This window comes from Pleurodeles waltl, chromosome 1_2, assembly GCF_031143425.1.
Source record: "Pleurodeles waltl isolate 20211129_DDA chromosome 1_2, aPleWal1.hap1.20221129, whole genome shotgun sequence".
Lineage (NCBI taxonomy): Eukaryota > Metazoa > Chordata > Amphibia > Caudata > Salamandridae > Pleurodeles > Pleurodeles waltl.
The window spans coordinates 809,722,271-809,741,488 of NC_090437.1; positions in this window are offsets into that span (position 1 = coordinate 809,722,271).

The following is a 19,218-nucleotide window of genomic DNA, read 5'->3' on the forward strand; positions in this document are numbered from 1 at the left end:
AAGCACATAACGTACGATAAATACATCATGTAGGGCATCATTCAATAAAAAGCAAGAGAAAACCCTCTCCATATTAGATATACTGGGGCAGCTCCTTCGCAATGGCAAAGGAGCATTGCCCCACTGGCAGAGTCAACAGCGGGTTAGAGAAACTGCACAGACCCCAGTGCATTGTCTGAGCAGAAGACCAAGCCAAACAGACCACTCCTGACACTGCTCGCATGCAAAGCATAGCATGAGAGCAGCACTAGGATTGCGTGGGGGAGCCTGTGCTACTGGGACACCAACACCATGGAGGGAAGAGGATCGAGGCGGCAGCAGAAACAGGTACTTTAAAAAAAAATCTTATTTTATTTCGCCCCCATACCTCTTTCGCGCCCTCAGGTCTGCAGCGGCCGCCGCTGCAGATATATGCTGAAAACATAGTGAGAATTTTTTAAAAAAATATATCAAGTAGGGCAGGCAAGATACCAAAGAAATGCTGAGAGAGACCGGAGCTACATGAGATGCCCCTTTTTTTCCTTCTCTCAGGTTTCGCTCGCTCTCTCTCTCTCTCTTTATCGTTCCCCTCTTTTGCTTCCCCTCCGTCCAGGATAAACTATAGCATTGCAGTCTGAAAACAGAACACGTCACTCTGCACAGGTGACATGAATTGAAACAAGGTGCAAATCTTTTAATAAAGTAACCGTTGAATCGTTGCTTCTTTCCAATTTTTTTCTAAGGAATAAACAAATGGCCGAATTTGCAATCATATATTACTTGTCAGAGATGGTAATATGTATTTAATAGTTTGTTGTTTTGTAGTTCATACCATTCTCAGAACTGTATCTGAATAAAGAAAACAGTTTTAAATGGTTATTCATGAATACAGAAATGGCTGGCACCTACAGTAAACCAAGCAATGGTATGTGTGTCATTTTACACTGGATGAAACGTTGTTATATAATCGTCGCTTACTAACATCACTATTAGATAAAGATTAGTGAATGGTCAATGAAGACATAAATTAGGGTACCACTAATCTCTCATAATCTCAGAGACATGGACACAAAATCTAACGAAATGAAAGTGTCAATTGTATTTCTCAAAGTTCTAAAATGTGTTTGTTATTAGGGAAAATCGCATTAAATAATATGTATCGCTGCCATTAAAACTTCACCATTTCACCTGTTTTGTAAATTCATCAGTTGAATTCATCAGTTGGTAGCGTATAATTTTGTAACAATGCAGCAGCCACCATTTCACTGAGAATTTGCTGTTATACAGTATACTTGTGTTCTATTGCTCGCTTACTGATGAATTCCAAACTTAAAACGGGAGTACGCCTGACCTATTCCTGGAGTCCAGGAGTAAGTTAGGTGTATGAGTAAATCACGTCTACACACAGCAAAATCTTTGTGAATTACACCATTGTGTCATCACCACTTTACTGTAGTGCGTCACCAAACAATCATTTTACTCCACTTGTGGCTGCCTATTTTAAGCCACACCTAAATGTCCTTTGTATTGTGCATATACTTGATGTTACTAGTATATTGAATAGATTACAAAAGCAGATTGTCCATTACTAAGACTGTATCAAATGCAAATGCATGATATTATGCATCATGTGCATTCCTTTTACGTTCTTAATATTTTAGAATTATTTTAGGATTTTCAACGAAACTCAATGTCAGTACGCTTTTAGCCTCCTGTCAACTTTATGTGCTACAGGTATGACTTTCTTCCCTTCGTACCAAATTCAGCCACGGCCTCCAGTTACTTTTCTCAGTACGTTTCTTCTACTTCTTAGAGGTGGCACTGCTCTTAAATTCAGTTATCTGATTCTCAAAAACGGCAGTATTTTTTCTGATACTGTACGAAGTGGAGCAGAATTATTACCTTTTTGCTATTCACACACATTCACAGCAGTACGCCTGAACACTCGCTGCAGCTGTCCAGGCACACTACTGGCAATCTCATGTGACATTTTTTAGTTTTTCTATTTCTCCAATGCAGAAATGTGCAAGTGTACGTAGGTGTAAAGTTCTTTTTTTGGGGAGCAGGTGTCAAAACCCTGTTCAGACGGCCACGGGGCAAGCAGGAGCTATTGATCTCAGCCGTGGGAACTGAGGCCTTTTAATGCTGATGTCCTGGGGCTCTGCCTACTAAATGAGTCCTATGCAACTGGGCCAAGTACCCCTTCTGCACATGCCTCTCAGTAGTGTGGGTCGAGCAGTCTAAGATGTCTTCCGGGGTGAGGTAGATACAAAGGCAGAACACAGACTCTTAACTCAAAATATGCAAAACAAAAATAAATGATTGTCCAGTCAAATTCCTCCTTTTGAGGAAAAAGTATTTATTTTGGAGCTTCTACTACAAATGGAAAACAACATGCACAATTTCCACAGTCTCCTGAGTTCAAGGCTCTAGTGGTTATTAATCGGTTACTCCCCATTTACCAGTGGCACTATTTAAGTGATGCCCCACTAGTCCATGTTTCAGGAGTCCCACTCTGACTTGGTATAAAAGAAAAAAGGATTCCAGAGCCAAAGTGCTATCTGGCAAACAAGTTCCCCCAAGGCCTACTGGCCCGAAATCAATATTACCCACACCTGCAGGATCGGAGTAAACAGAGTCTCTGAGTTCACCCACTCTAAAAGCACTGGAGTTGCAGCTGTTGTCTCTGGTGAGTTATTTGCATGCAGCCCAGGATGTTCTTTATAGCTCCTATAAGCTGAGTAAGTTCTTTAGTCCTTCCCATGGTAAGTGGAAAAGCCCTGATGCTCATTCTCCATCACAGTGCAGGCCTGTAGGAGTCACCACAAGGGCATATCTCCCCTGGTGATCATCCCGACTAGGTCACACTTCTTGATTGGTCCTGGTGGCTCCCTCTAGCATACAAGGTCACTGTTGGACTTTGTTGCTTATGCAGGGTCATCCCTAATCTTTTTGCCTCCTGTCTTCTATTTTTTCTGACCTGTTGTTGTTGGCTTTTGAACTCTGAGCACTTTGCCACTGCTAACCAGTGCTAAAGTGCATATGGTCTCTGTGTAAATTGTATTGTTGATTGGATTTCCATGATTGGCATATTTGATGTACTGGTAAGTCCCTAGTGCAGTGCACTAGAGGTGCCCAGTGCTTGGAAATCAAATGCTATTAGTGGGCCTGCAGCACTGGTTGTGCGACCCACATCAGTAGCCCTGTAATCCTGTCTCAGACCTGCACTGCAGTGTCTGTGTGTGCAGTTTTAAACTGCCAATTCGACTTGGCAAGTGTACCCAGTTGTCAGGCATAAAACCTTCCCTTTTCTTACATGTAAGACACCCCTAAGGTAGGCCCTAGGTAGCTCCATGGGCAGGGTGCAGTGTATGTTTAAGGTAAGACATATACTTATGTGTTTTATATGTCCTGACAGTGAAATACTGCCAAATTCGGTTTTCAGTGTTGCAAGGCCTATCCCTCTCATAGGTTAACATGGGGGTTGCCTTTAAATATGATTACAGCTTAGATTCCCTTTGGGAGCGGATAGACATGTGGAGTTTGGGGTCTCAAAGCTCACAATTTAAAAATACATCTTTTAGTAAAGTTGGTTTTAAGATTGTGTGTTTGAAAATGTCACTTTTAGAAAGTGGGCATTTTGTTGCTTAAACCATTCTGTGACTCTGCCTGTTTGTGGATTCCCTGTCTGGGTCAGATTGACAGTTGGGCTGTTTGCACCTCTCTCTAGACAGTGACACAAAGGGAGCTGGGGTGTAGCCTGCATATCCTAATGAGCCATCTGTGCTAGGCACACAATGCATTCTCCAACCCCATGGTGTGTGTCTAGGGCCTGGCCTGGGCAAGGCAGGGCTTCTCAAACAAGAGAGACTTTCCTTTGAAGTAAGCCTACTTAAAAGGCCAAAATGGGTATAAGAAGAGCACCCAAAACCACAGACTTTAGATCACTTCTGGACATCAAGAGGAACCTCTGCCTGGAGAAGAGCTGACGAGCTGAGGAGAAGTGCTGCCCTGCCTGTGTCTGTGCTTTGTGGAGCTATCCTGCAGTTGCTGCTTCTGCCTGGTGAAAGGGGACAAAGACTGGACTTTCTTGTGCATTCCTGCTTGTGACAAAATCTCCAAGGGTTTGTCCTGAGCTTGCCTCCTGTTGAAGTCTCAGGTCCATCAAAGACTTCTCCTGCCAGCACCTGGACTCTCTGCTGAGACTCCTGCCCTGCCAAGTGGCGCCCTGTCCAGTTCCTGAGGCGTTGGAAGGTGAAGCTCACAGACCAAGACTGAAAATCCACGCACAGACTGCCGTGCGGGGAAAATATCGACGCAACTTCCGAGACGCGGCTGAAAAATGATGCATCACTGGCTTCGCGGCAGAAATCAATGCTCCTCCGGCATCGCGGCTGGAAGATCGATGCACGCAGCTGGAGAAATGACATGCAACACCCGCTGATAGAAGCTGATAACGTCACAACCCACATTGCGCAGTCCCGAGTGCTGCCTGGATCGAGGCATCGCTCTCCTGCTGAGAGGAAAAACGACACACACCGACCCGACCGAAGAAGGAGAAATGAATCATGGTCTCGCTTGCGGTTGAGAAATCGAAGAAGCGCTAACCTTTTTCGACACACAGTTGCCCATGCATGTTATTTTCATGCTACCCAGGTACTTTTCAACACTAGGGGCCTGATTATAACTTTGGAGGAGGTGTTAATCCGTCCCAAATGTGACGGATATACCACCAGCCGTATTACGAGTTCCATAGGATATAATGGACTCGTAATACGGCTGGTGGTAAATCCGTCACTTTAATGTCACTTTTGGGACGGATTAACACCTCCTCCAAAGTTATAATCAGGCCCTAACAGTGTTTTTACTGTTTTCTGAAGGATTTAAGACTCTTTTGCTTTTGAAAGTAATAACTTGACTTGTGTATGTTGGATTTTCGTTGTTTTGGCCTTGTTTTGTTTAGATAAATATTTTCTATTTTTCTAAACCCGTGTTATGTCATTTTGTAGTGTTTTCACTGAGTTACTGTGTGTTTTGGTACAAATACTTTACACCTAGACTCTGAAGTTAAGCCAGCCCGCTTGTGCCATGCTACTAAGGGGGTGAGCAGGGGTTAACTGAGGGTGATTCTCCTTTACCCTGACTAGAGTGAGGGTCCTTGTTTGGACACAGGGTAACCTGACTGCCAACCAAAGACCTCATTTCTAACAGTCTCCATCTCTGCATTGCACCTGGGCTTTGACTTGATCAGCACAGCAAATTTGTTCACAACAGCTGCTTCTGGCACACAGGGTCACTGGCTCACAACTGCTCTAGGGCTACAGCGCAATCAGAAAAGCAATCTTTTTACAGAGGCACCACCTAGCATACGGAGTCGCTGTCCTTCCACAGCACAAGGGAAATGGCCCACTAGGTACTGCAATCTACTGACACGGCCCCTCCTGGCATTCGAGGATTCACCTGTTCCTCACTGCACGTGGACGATGACCAGTTTGGTGCAGCAACAATAACGGCTCACTTCATGGCTTAGGAGGTCGCCGACTTTCCCTGCATTTGGGAGTCCTCTCTTCCCAGCTTGCTAAGGTAATCTACTCAACATAATTCCCCACTATGGCCACTCCCTGAATGAAGGAGCACCCACTCAAGTTTAATGGAGGAGCCTGGCTCTTCCTCTCTCCAGTGTGTTCTGCTTAAATTACATGAATGCACCAATGCCCAAATCAGGTTGGGGGCTTCATCTACCTCCTATCCACGTGTTTTACAGTGCTCCCCTGGGTCTCCCAAAACGATATCCACAGTGATTCCTGGATTGTACCACTTGCAGGCACACATACATCCAGCTCATGCATATAACATACACACACTGCACAGCAATACATCCTTCAAATATTGTACTACTTACAGGCACACATGTACCTAACACCTGCATATAACATACACACACTGCACAGTAATGCATTATCCTTGCATTGTTTTATTCACAGGCATACATACACCCAGCACATATACATCACACTTGCGCTGTGCAGCACTACATACCAAACCAATGAGGGCCAATCAATCAGTGTTCTTGTAAAGGGCGGCTAATCACCCGTCGGGGTCTCAAAGCGCTCGGGAATAGTGGGAGTTCAGTTGAAGAGCCAGGTCGAAGTCAGTCGAAGAGCCAAACAAGGGTGAGTTAGGTACACAAAAGCAGAACTTTAAATGAGTGAGCCTGTAGGCCTCACTCTACTAACCCAAGTAAAAATGACTTGTTCTCTCTTACTGATTGCTACAAGGTATGCTGCAACCACTGCTCCTGTGCTGCTCAACTCCTGATAAAGGCAGTAGCCTTTCACCACAATGAGGGTAGCGCTTTGGGCACCCTCCCTAACCCCGGTCTAACAGGACCGCAGTCCATGAGACAGGCCTATGTCATGGTGCAAACACTTAGGGGGTCATTCTAACTTCGGCGGGTGGTGGAGGCCGCCCGGCAAAGTTCCCCCGCCAGAACACCGCAGCGCGGTCAAATGAGCGCCTCGGTGATTCTGACTTTCCCGCTGGGCGGGCGGGCGACCGCCAAAAGGCCGCCCGCCCGCCCAGCGGGAAAGCACCAGCAACGAGGAAGCTGGCTCCGAATGGAGCCGGCGGAGTTGCTGGTGTGCGACGGGTGCAGTTGCACCCATCGCGATTTTCAGTGTCTGCCACGCAGACACTGAAAATCAATGTGGGGCCCTGTTAGGGGGCCCCTGCAGTGCCCATGCCAGTGGCATGGGCACTGCAGGGCCCCCAGGGGCCCCACGACACCCGTTCCCGCCAGCCAGGTTCTGGCCGTGAAAACCGCCAGAACCAGGCCGGCGGGAAGGGGGTCGGAATCCCCATGGCGGCGCTGCTTGCAGCACCGCCGTGGAGGATTCCCTGGGGCAGCGGGAAGCCGGCGGGAAACCGCTGGCTTCCCTTTTCTGACCGCGGCTTTACCGTCGCGGTCAGAATGCCCCCGGAAGCACCGCCAGCCTGTTGGCGGTGCTTCCTCCGTCACCTACCCTGGCGGTCTATGACCGCCAGGGTAGGAATGACCCCCTTAATCTGTGTTTGCTTATGACAACAAAAATCAGCATTAGGAATTTAAATACAGTTGGGAACTCTCGGCAGATGAGCATGTACAACCCCATTAGGTTTGCAGTATTACGTTCCTCTCCCAACACCGGTCAGTGATTTACTCCAACGCTTTTCAGCAATAAATCCCAACGCCTTATCAGGTGACAATAGCTTGGAGAGGAATGTCTTAATGTTCACAAATGCATATGTGGCTATTCCATGAAAGGCTGGGCTAACTCAACGCAGAATCATGCACCTGTTTTATGTGCCTACAGAGTCTAAATTGAATAAATGTAACCCAATAATTCTCTGAGTTAGAGCTTGATTTTCAGACAGTACAGCTCAGAAACAATAAAGTATTCCCCTTTGTATTTCTTAGCTATGCTATCAGAACTAATACACTAACTAAGAGAAAGACTGGATGAAAAGAAAACACTTTAGACAATGCAAGTTCTTAAATTAAAAACAGGCTCTCAGTTGTTGAGCCAGTGCACATGTTCATGATATGGCCCATATTCATTCAGTTTTAAACCTCTTGTAGGTGTTTTACTCCTGCTTTATTTTATGCAGTTGTGTTCAATGTTCCCTCTAATCTAATTTCATACTAAACCCTCTGTGTGATGTTTCACTTGATGATGTCCAAAGGTGAGTCACAGCTTATGTCACTATGCCTGCAACTATCTAATTAAGGGCAGACTAGGTGTTGGTTGTGGGAAACACAGAAGAGTTCTATTAGACTGTGCTTTATTCATTGTGCAAAAATCTTTTGGTGTATTTACCAAAATGCTTTGCCAAAACAAAAGTCTTGTACTCAAATAGTTAGAAATAACATAAAAAGACACTTCTTTCCAAATGGCAATCATTGTTTATTAGCAAACTGTTTTTGAGCTCATCACCTAATTAATCCAAATTATGTTTTCCTAAGATATAGTTCTGTTACTTATAAATAAAGAAAATAAAAACAAACACAGCAAAAATAACAAAGCATATAAAGAACTGAATCACTTTCATGCACTTGTGCCATGAGGCATACAAAAGTAATGGTTCAAAGATATATGGGCATCATGCCCTTCATGAAACACTTTGAGATTATCAAAGCAAATTAGTTCCACATTGAGTATGATTACTTAATGTTTGACTCAGCACTGCAAGGCCATACTAATGGTAATGCAAAGCTAAGAATGTCCTAGGTTACTTACCACCAATCTTAATTACTCTTAGTCTTGACATCTTCAGACCACCCATTACACATGAGGCAATCCACCTTAATGACAGGAAAAGAAAACAGGACATCTTGCTAGTCAGGCCCACCCTCATTCCTGCCCTGGGTGTCTTAAGGAACATGGTTTACCCAGCATTGGCATGTGTTATGGAAGCACATAATAAAGCCTGGAAGAACAGGGAATGATGGGTGGATTGTAATGACTGATGCGAAGATGCTAGAAAAAAGACTACGGAAGATTACTAGTAAGTAATCTGGGAGATTATCTCAATGCCCTTGTTAGAAATTGGGTATCTAGTTGTCTGAGGTTTGCACCCTGTCCAAGTAGGGACTACAATTGCAAGTCAGATACACACTCTAAATTAAAATGTGCTCACCCTCTGGTGGCTTGGCACAGAGCAGTCAGGCTTAACTTAAGTGGCAATGTGTGAAATATTTGTGCAACACTTAATTACAGTAACACACTGAAAGAAACCACAAAAAGACTCCACATAGTTTAGAAAAATAGATGATAGTAATCTGATTAAAACAAGACCAAAATGACAAAAATCCATAGGTAGAAGTTGTGTATGAATTTTTAAAGATTAAATATGAAAACTGAGGTTAGAAGTCACTAGCGTTCAATAGGTTACTTGAGGTGATGAGGGACCGGTTGAAATCCAAAAAACAGGCAACTGTGATGGAGGGTAGGCTGGCTACAGAACCTACACAGGGTCCACTTAAACAGTACCTTTGATGGAGCAATGCTTCGATGGGGAGGGCATCGATGGAAAGGGCACAATGCATCAATATGTTTGCCGCACTTGGGACACCGTCAGGCTCTGTGGAAATGAATGCAATGTGCTGTCGTCAAGCTACACAATCTTCTCATCAGGCCAGGCAGTCTGTGGGTCCACTGTCATCAGGCAGCCCCTGTGTTGCCAGTGATGAGCGATGCACCGATTTTTCTCTTGCACTTGGGCAATGCATCAATGGTTGCAGGTTTTAGCTGCAGAACCCACTTCTGAGGCCAAGGACTAGAGAGAGGCACCACAGGCAGGGGTAGGACTCACAGATGGCAGAGCCTAGCAGTCCCGGGAGAATTGCAAGCAGTCTTATAGCTCCCTGAGACTGCAGCGGAACAGGGGGGAAGCCAGTAAGCCCTTGGAGATTTCTTGGGTTCAAGGATGTAGAGAGCAAGTCCAGTCCTTTTCCCTGCAAGCAAGAAGCAGCAGACCAACACAACAAAGCAAGTAGGCAAAGTGGCAGTTCCTCCTACCACAGCAAGGAGTAGGCCAACACAGCAATGCAGTTGCAGAGTGGTAGTTCATCCTGACAGCATAGCATTCCTTCTTCCTGGTAGAGTGTCCTTGGTTGTAGGAGCGATCTGGTTTGGGGAGGTTTGGGGTCCAGTACTTATACCCAAATGTGTCTTTGGAGTAGAGGTGACTTCAAAGATTCCTTTGAAGATCACAAGGTTCCTGCCCTTACCTTCCCTGGCTCCAGACACTCTACATTGGGTTACGCAGCCCTTTGTGTGGAAAGAGGTAGAGCCCTATTCAGGTGTAAGTGAGGCAGTGATAAGCTCTACCCCATCAAGCCAGTTAATAGCCCATCAGCCTGGTGATGGGCCATCAAGGTGCAAATGTCACACCACAGCTTCCTTTGTATGTGGCTGTCTAGAGGAAATGCACAAAGTCCAGCTGTCATCCACCCCAGATGTGTATTCAGAGACAGGCAGAGGCACAGAATGGTTAAAGTAAGAAAATGCCAACTTTCTATAAGTGGCATTTTCAGACTTACAGTTTAAAACCAGACTTCGCCATCAGTTGTGATTTTAAATTGTGAGTCCAGAGGCAACAATCCCAATATTTCTATCTTTTCCTCATTAGAACTTACACTGTAAAGATGTTTTAAGGCAATCCCAATGTTAACCTATGGGAGAGATAGGCCTTGTAGTAGTAAAAAACGAATCTGTCAGTTTTTCAATATCAGCACATGCTAAGCTTAGAACACTGCACCTTGCCCTTGAGGTTAACTAGGCCTACCTTAAGGGTGACTTTTATGTAATACAAAGTAAGGTTTAGGCCTGGAAAGTGGATGCACTTGCCAGGTTAAAAAGGCAGTTTAAACTGCACACACAGGCTCTGCAGTGGCAGGCCTGAAACATGTTTGAAGGTCTACTGTAGTAGGTGGCACAATCAGTTTTGCAGGCCTACTCTGAGCATTTTATTTACAGTCCCTGCGCACATATAGTGCACTTTACTGGGGACTTACATGTACATTAAACATGCCATTTGTGAATAAGCCAGTGTTACCATATTTTGTAAAGAGAGCGTCTGCACTTTAGTACTGGCCAGAAGTGGTAAAGTGCCCAGAACTCTAAAGCCAACAAAAACAAATTCAGACAAAAGTGGAGAGAAAAGGCAAAAAGAAGAATTGAGGTCAAAACCCTTGCACTGAAGGTTCTATGCCTCATCATCAATTACGTGCAGCTCATAATTTTGAACAAATGTGTCAGAAGATGTCAATGTAGCTGCTTACGTCAAAGGAACCTCTTTAGCTTTAGCCCATGAATCAAAGGCACCCCTGTTGATCTACCCAAAATGCCTTCAGGAAATAGACAATCCACCCAAAGTAGGCCAAGGCAATTGTACGCCCGATGCATCCACGTATGATCATTGGCAAAGTCTTCTTTTCCTTGACCAGAGAATCCAAAAGAGCTGTAGTAGGGTTCTAAAATAAGTGGACTAAGTTGTGGACATTGCCATTACTTAGCAACCTACAATTCTTGCTGGGAGGCTTTATAATATTATCATAGAAGACACAGGTGAACTGTTGGCCTTAGTTTGTCATGGCCTCCTTTTCCTTAAATATTGGCCATTAACATATGTTTGGCAAAGGAGGAATTACAGCTGCAGTGCAGACTTTGGTCTCCTACTGGTTTGGGACATCTTCCTTAGCTGTGTTCACATTCCTTTTAAAAGGCACCTCTTAAGAAGCAAGCACTTTCTAAGCTGCCATTCAGTAGAGCACTACTGGTCTACAACACCTTCAGATAATTTACCTTGTTATCAATTGTGACCGCACACAGGCTGTTCTGCGCAGATTATGACCACAATTTGCAGATGTTGAAGAAAGGGACTTCTCGCTGAGCTTATGCCTTTTCCAGTAAAAGACCCCCATTCCATCCCATGATTCAACCTTAACTGTGATGCCTATCCTGCCCACCTCTCACACCATTCACAGATCAGAAGAGAAAGTGATGTAGAATGGAAAAAGATTAATTATTTTCAGTCAGCGCACAGGTGACAAAGGAACACACAGACTGCATGCATTTGCTTTTGCCTTAGAAGCATAATAGCTCCAACATCTTGACAGAGCTGTTCCCAACAGTAGGACCTCCTAAGATGTAAAGATATAAAAAGACGGCCCTGCTCAGTAGCGGTGAATTCTGAGACCTCAGTCAGGATTAGACGTCAAATGCCTGACACTTGTCCAGTGAGGGTGGAGATCTGTTTCTCGCAATTGAACGGCGTCATGTTCTTGCTGGCATGAGAAAGATGAAGGGCTTGGCAGACCCTACAGTGATACATTTTTACTCTATTTGCTTTCCATAATGATGACTACATATATTTGCTGTGTACATTGCAGTTGAGAATCGTTTTGGTAGGAGGCAAGCTCAGTCCAAGTCCTTGGAGAACCTTTGGAAGTAGGATGTACAAAGCAAAGTCCAGTCCTTTTACTCACAGGACAGAAGCAGCAGGCCAGCACACAAAAACCACAGACAGAAGGGAAGGCCCTCCTACAGCATCTAGCTCTTCTTCCTGGCAGAATGTCCTCACTCCAGAAGGATTCTAAAGTTGTGGTCTCAGAAGTCCAATACTTATACTATTTTTTGCCTTTGAAGTAGACAAACTTCAAAGGAAAGCATTTGCAGTGAACAAGAACATGCCTGATCTGCCCTGGCCCCAGACACAATCCAGGGTGTCAGAACTGATTTGTGTAAGGACAGGCACAGCCCTATTCAGGTGCAAGTGTCAGCTACAGGAGGTCAAAAGCCAAAAGGACAGGAGAAACCACGCCAAGAGCTGACAGGTCTAAGATGTGTCCCCCTCAGCTGAAAGTGGGGAGAACTACCTAACCTCATGGAAGTTCTCTTCACTAAGACAGAAGAACCACCACAGACCATCCGTGTTGGTATGTTCTGTGTCAGGGTGCTGTTCCACCATAAACTTAATTCCCCGTAGGGAGATGGACCACCTCAAAGGTTTAGGATTCTCACCCCTCATCTGCATTACCCATCTGAGGGGCCTGTGGTCTGTCTCAACCCAGATGTGAGTCTCAAACAAGTAGAGTCTTAGCTTCTTTAGCACCCACAACATGCTCAGATGTATCTATCTGCTCCATAAATTATTTGGAGAAGTCAGACACCTTGAGCACTGGTGCTGTGCACATGGCCTACTTCACGGTGTCAAAAGCAATCTGGTACGCCTCTGTCCAGATTACCTGACGGGGCTGCTTCTACAAAGTCAGCTCTGTCAAGGGGGTAAGAATGGTGCCATACCCCTTGACAAATCTGTAGTTTCCGGTGAGGCCTAAAAAGGTTCTCACCTCTGTCTGAGTCTTGGGGAGTGCCTAAGCCAGAACAATATCAATCTTGGCTTGTAGGTGCACCACCTGGCCACACCCTAACTGGTGTCCAAAGTACACAACAGAACCCTGCCCTATCTGGTACTTACTGGCGTTGATAGTGAGGCCTGCACTCTACAGAGCTCTTAACACTTCCTGGAGGTGGTACAAGTGGCCCTCCCAGCCAGAGCTGAAGACAGCAATGTCATCCAGGTAGGCGCGCTGAAGTTCTCCAACCTAGCCCGGTCCTGGATGAGCAGCCTCTGGAAGGTGGCAGGGGCATTCTTCAACCCAAGGGACATACCACTGAACTGGTAATGCCCCTCTGGTTTTTAGAACACTGACCTCTCTTTGCCCCCTCGGTTAAGGCAATAGGCAATATGCCAATACCTAGATATAAGATCAAATGTGCTGAGGAACTTAGCGGCTCCCATCCCGTCAATGAGGTTAGCAGCTCTGGGGATGGGGTGCGCATTAGTCTTGGTGATGACATTGAGCTCCAGTAGTCAACACAGAACATTAGTTCAGGTGTGACACCAGGTGGAGCAGCCTTGGGATCCTCAGCCACTCAGCTAGACCAAGGACCGTTGGAGTGCTTAATCACCCCTAAATCCAGCATCCTATAGACTTCCTCTTTGATGATGTTTCTGATGCTGTTTCTCACTCTATAAGTCACACTGTGACACTTGTGCTTAACTGGTAGGCTGTGTCCAGTGTCAACGTTCTGTGCACACCATTGGATGACTCCTGGGATGAGTGAAAACATGGAGGCAAACTATCCCAACAACTGGTGACAGTCCCTCTGCTGTTCTAGGGTCAGAGTAGGGGAGAGGTTTATGTCCTCTTCTGACCCATCCTACTTTTTGGCAGACAGGAGGTCAGGGAGATGCTCGGGCTCCTCTTCCACCCCATGCTCTGGGACCAAGAGCATGGTCAACTCACACCTCTCAAAATGTGGCTTAAGCTGGTTCACATGCACATGAGTTTGCATGTCCACCAGGAGAGTGAGATTGCTCTTGCACTCTTTCACCACAAAAGGCCTAGACTAATGGTCTTGAAGAACACAGGCTCTACCGGGGCCATCATCCACACCTTCTGTCCAGGCTGAAAATCAACCAGAATGGGAGCCCTCCTTCACCAAACTGAGAGGCCCTCTAACAGGGTGCTGATTCAAAAGTTTAAAGGGGCTGAAGCCAATCCCCTTCTGTGCTACCTCCTACCTCCCTGTAAGCAATCACAGACATGGTAATAGGACGTCCCACTTACGCCTCATGGACTCTCAGAGACCCATAATCCTGCCCTTCATGGTAGGTTTGAACCTTTCAACCAACCCATTGCATTGAGGTGGTAAGGTGTGGTAAACTTGGAGGTAACACCACATGCATTCCACCTGGCCTTCATGTACAACAACATGAAATTGGTAACCCAGTCAGATATCACCTCCTTGGGGAAACCAACATGGGAAAAGATCCTTCTAAGTGCCCTGGCCGCTGTGGGTGCAGTCACTGTCCTCAGAGGGATAGCTTCTGGATACTGAGTGGCATGGTCCACCAAGACCAGGATAAACCTGTTGCCCTTGGCTATCCATAGGCCTCACAATATCAATGCCCACCCGCTCAAAAGGGTACTTGCAACAGGAAACGGTTGAAGAGGAGCCTTGCACCTCTTCCCAGATTTGCCACTCACCTGGCAGGTTTGACAGGTCCTGCAGAACGCATCTGCGGCCTTCCTAATTTGGGGCCAATAGAAGTGGGTGACACGACTGTCAAAGGTCTTGTCCTACCCCAAATGACATGCCAGTGGCACATCATATGCCATACCCAGTAGGAAGGCTCCGAATCACTGGGGAACCACCAGCACATGGACTCCTCCAGGCTCAGCAATCTTAGACTTGCTATACAGGAGATAATCCTCCCAGAATATCAGGAGGGATCCAGAGTTGTCACCAGCTGCCTGGGCTTCAGCCTGCTTTGGAAGACACTCACGAGTGGCGCACACTTTCTACGCAGTGCAGAACTCCTCCCTGGTTGGGCCTCAATGGGTCTGCTCAGGCAGGTCCTCCAGTATAGTCACTTTTTCCCCTGGAGGTCCTGGGGAATCCTCCTCAGGTTCAGGATCTGCCTGGAATGAGGGAATCTCAGGAGAAGGTTTACTATGTCCCTTGCTCCTCCTCCTCCAGGCCAGCACCTGGGATACTGTTTCAGGCTCCAGGTCCTTCTGATCACCTTCTGTGGCAGCCATGGATTGTGTGGTCATGCACGCCCACTCTAGCAATCCTAACATCTCCAAGTGTGACCTGACCTCCACCTTCTTCCAGGCGGTATGCTCAAGGTCGTTCCCAAGCAGACACTCAATAGTCATGGATGACTCACAGCTAACCTCAAGGAACCTGAACCCCCCCATTCAAATGGAACCTGAACTACCAAGCATTGGCACTCACTGTTGTCTACTGCTACAGCCTGGTGGACCACATTATGGACTATCTGCTCCTGAGACACCAGATAACAGTGGACAGTTGTCATTCTGGCTCCTGTGTCTTTCAGAGCATCCACCCACCTTCCATTGATGCTCACCCACTGCATGTACTTCTTAGTATTGTCAGGCATGATGGTTCTCTGGACCACTGTACCCTCACCCAGGGAGACTAAGGTTGACTCAGCTGGCTCCCCACTACTAACTGGGGCCAACTCCTCCCCAAGTGCTACACTGGCCACCCTGTGTGACTGCCCACCAGTGGGTGGCTGTGGCTATGCCTGTTTAGGACACTTTAAATTCCTACTGAAATGCCCTTCTTGGACACAGGTGAAACACTTCAAGGATCCCATCTCTGCAGGCTTTCCTGAAGGGAACTAACTTTTCTTTTCAACAAGGGGTTGGGAATCCTCACCGTGGGAAATGGTTTGGACTACTTTTGGGAACTCCTTACTTTTATCCTTACCCCCCTCCTTCTTCTGTTGTAGTTTAGCAGCGATTAGATTAAGCATTAGCAGAAGACATCTTGTATTTGTAACTATTGTGAACATTTCGCGGAATCCATTTTGTATTCATGGCAGCCATTTTCTCTGCCACATGCTGCCATGTGTTCACCATGTGCTCTGTCCTACCTTTCTGTTAACTACTCTTGAAATCTGCCTAGTGACAAGTTATATTTAGCATCTCCCACTTTCGCACATGCTCAGTAAGGTCTGCAGCTGTTAGTCCTTGAAAACTGTTAGCTCCTCCTACCTGCCGACTGTGCATTTTCCACATGACCTTACATGTACAGTATACAAGTCTTGCTTCTATAATTGTACCACCTCCTTTTAGCCCCTGCGTGGGTATAAAAGGACCATGCTCTCTCAGTTCAGTGTGCTACTTCAGACATTACCTAAGGGTGCTGTTTGAACTATAGTACCACCTCATGAGGTTAATAAACTTTGTCTTTTATTTCAGTTCCTGTGCCAAATTCTTCCTACATGGTCTGAGGACATTGTGCAGAGAAAGGTGAACCCCTTGCACTAGTAGGCCTTGCTGAGGCTTACTTCAACAAATTGGCGCCCAAACAGGGACTCATCGGTGACTCGGACGCCCAACGGATTGGTCGCGACGAAGGATTGGGATCTCGCTGCGGACGATCAATGCCTGAGGAGACCCGAGTCTTGCCAACCACGGCGTTTTTCCCTTCTTTCTGATTTGACCATCCAGGTGGCGCCGGTCCTCGACTGAGATCCTTTTTGTTCATTCGTCATGCAGTGACCATTTGGTCGATTTTAGAACTTGGCAGTTGTAACCTGGACACCCTGTGATTGGTAAGAGCCGTTTTACGGCACTTGCTGTGGGTTTTGATGCCTTTGTTTGGTAATGTAGTGTAGCACTACTTACTGTGGCTCTCGTGTTTTGGGTGACTAGTCAATTTGTGTCTTTTGAATTGTTATATAAATTGCAATTTATATAGGCAGGTAATGAGGAGAATTTTCTCCAATTTAATTTTGATTTGAACGGCACCTTAAGTGCTACTTTGATTATAATATTGCATATTTTGCACTGTTTTTGGCATGCCTGTTTTTAGCGCACTTCGTAGGATGTGTTGCTTTTGTAATGGTACCAATTTGAGACTGGAAGAATCGCAACCGGCACCCCCAGAGGGGACGCCAAATAGAGATATGTATGTTAAACATGGTCTTTCTTCTATAATGTACAGCACATTATGGAATAAATACACTTGTGCGGATCCTGAGTTACGTTGGCCTATGCATGGGTCATTTGATTTGCGAAAGATTGAGTATGTGGAACAATGTATGTGTAATCGAAAGTCTAGGCAAGATATGTTTGACTGTGTACGAATGTGGGAGAAAGAAGTGCGTGGACGAGTGAAGCGTGAGCAAGCCTTGCTTGAAAAAGAGCAGCGGAAGAATGTATGTGTGAAAGCATTGGAAATGAGAAAGAAAGAAATAAATGACTTAAAGGAGGTAGAAGAGAAAGAACGTAAATTACAGGTAACTGGCCAATACACCGTTAGGCAACCTCTCTATCCTATCCTTAATAAACCACATGATGATTTATTATTACTAGATCTCCCTCCACCTCCGTATGTCGTCCCTTCTGCCCCTCATGAGTTAGTTAAGGCCTCCAGTTCAGAGCAACAGAAGATGCGAGACAGTCGCTCTATGTTGCCTGCTGACCGTGCGTCTGAGCTTAGATCTATTGCTCGTAAAACAATTCATAGCGTTGTCCCTGCTTCTGAACTTTTAGACAACATGAAAGGGTGGACGGAAAAGGAGCAGCTATATTTTACTAAGGCATTTGGCTCAGAAGTTATTGAACTATATCGGAAATATTCTGATGAGTTAGAGCCCGATGATGTAGCAGCTGATCATAAGCAAATGCGTGATGGTCTTTTTGTTTTCTCCCAGGTGGCTGATGCAATCAGGCGTTTAATGAAATTATGTGTTGTGGCAGTCCGTTTGCAAGAGGAGAAAAGGGCTGTGGACGTAGTTGCACGGACATCTCAGACCGACGGGGTGCAAGCTTCCATCTTCGGAACAGATAAGACTATGATAGTTCACCCGAAACCAATGCGGGAGGCCGCGCCTTTGTATGTTCCTCCTAAAGGATTGGGTACAAGTGATGATAAAACTTCTGTTGATGCTAAGGGTTATTTTATTTATAATTGGGTGTATACTCCTTGGAATAGGGCAGATGTAATGGCACTTATAACAGCATTACCTGACCCGTGGAAAAATCCAGCCGCCTTTTATGAGGAAGTTGAGGGAGCAATTAGTTCTTGTACTATGACTTTGGCTGACATTGATTTATTTTTCGGATTGATATTACTGCCAGATATGTGGAGAACTGTTCGTAAAATTGATGATTGTGCAGTTTTTAGGGCGTCATGGAAAGAATTAGAACAGATGGACGGGGATAGGGAACCTGCAAAAAAGCCATATCAGTTGATTTTAGATCTTCCTGCAGCCATATTAGTTAAGTTAAAAACGATTATTCCCCCTAAAAAGATAGATTGGACTGTTTTAGCGTCTTGTAAGCAAAAGGCAGATGAATCAGTCTCTGATTTCTTTACACGCTTTGAAGAAACATTTCATGATTTTAGCGGTCAGTTATTGTCAGATGATACGGGCAGACATTTGTTTGTCGATAAATATGTCGCAAATCTGTTACCAGGAATAGCTAGTCGTCTAAAAGCTAGTGAAAGTTCATGGACTACCTCTACTCCGGTTTCTCTTTTGACTATGGCTCAGTATTATGAACGTCAGGAATTAGAAGCAAAAGGTAGCGAGGACAAAAAAATTAAAGAATTAAAGATGAAGGTTATGTTGGCTCAAGCTTATGGTCCGCCTTTTAGAGGTAGTGATAGAGGTGGACGTGGATCTTACTGTTCTTCTTACACTCGTTCGAATTTGTCTGTTGATCAGTGTGCGTATTGTAAGAAATTTGGGCATTGGGCTGCTGATTGTTCAGCACTACGTGTTCAGCAGTGTTCACGTGGTCGGGGACAAATGAGAAATCGCTCAGGATATTCAGGACCTAGAAGAAGCACGAATGATCATGCTAGGGTTGATGCTAATGTACGAGGGCAGGATGGGTTTAACACTTTTGATGGACGGAACCAATACCAGATGTCTAACTATGTGCAGCCTGATTTCCAAGACTCTGCTTATGCATAGGATTGCCTAGGATGGGGTAAGGAATCAGTTGAAGTTCCAGTAGATCAGAGGGGTCCCTATGTTACAGCACATGTTTTGGGTTCTACTGATCAGTTTCTGGTTGATACAGGAGCTACTCGTAGCGCCTTGTCTAAACAATTGATTCCAAGGGCTCCCCTGTCTGGCTTA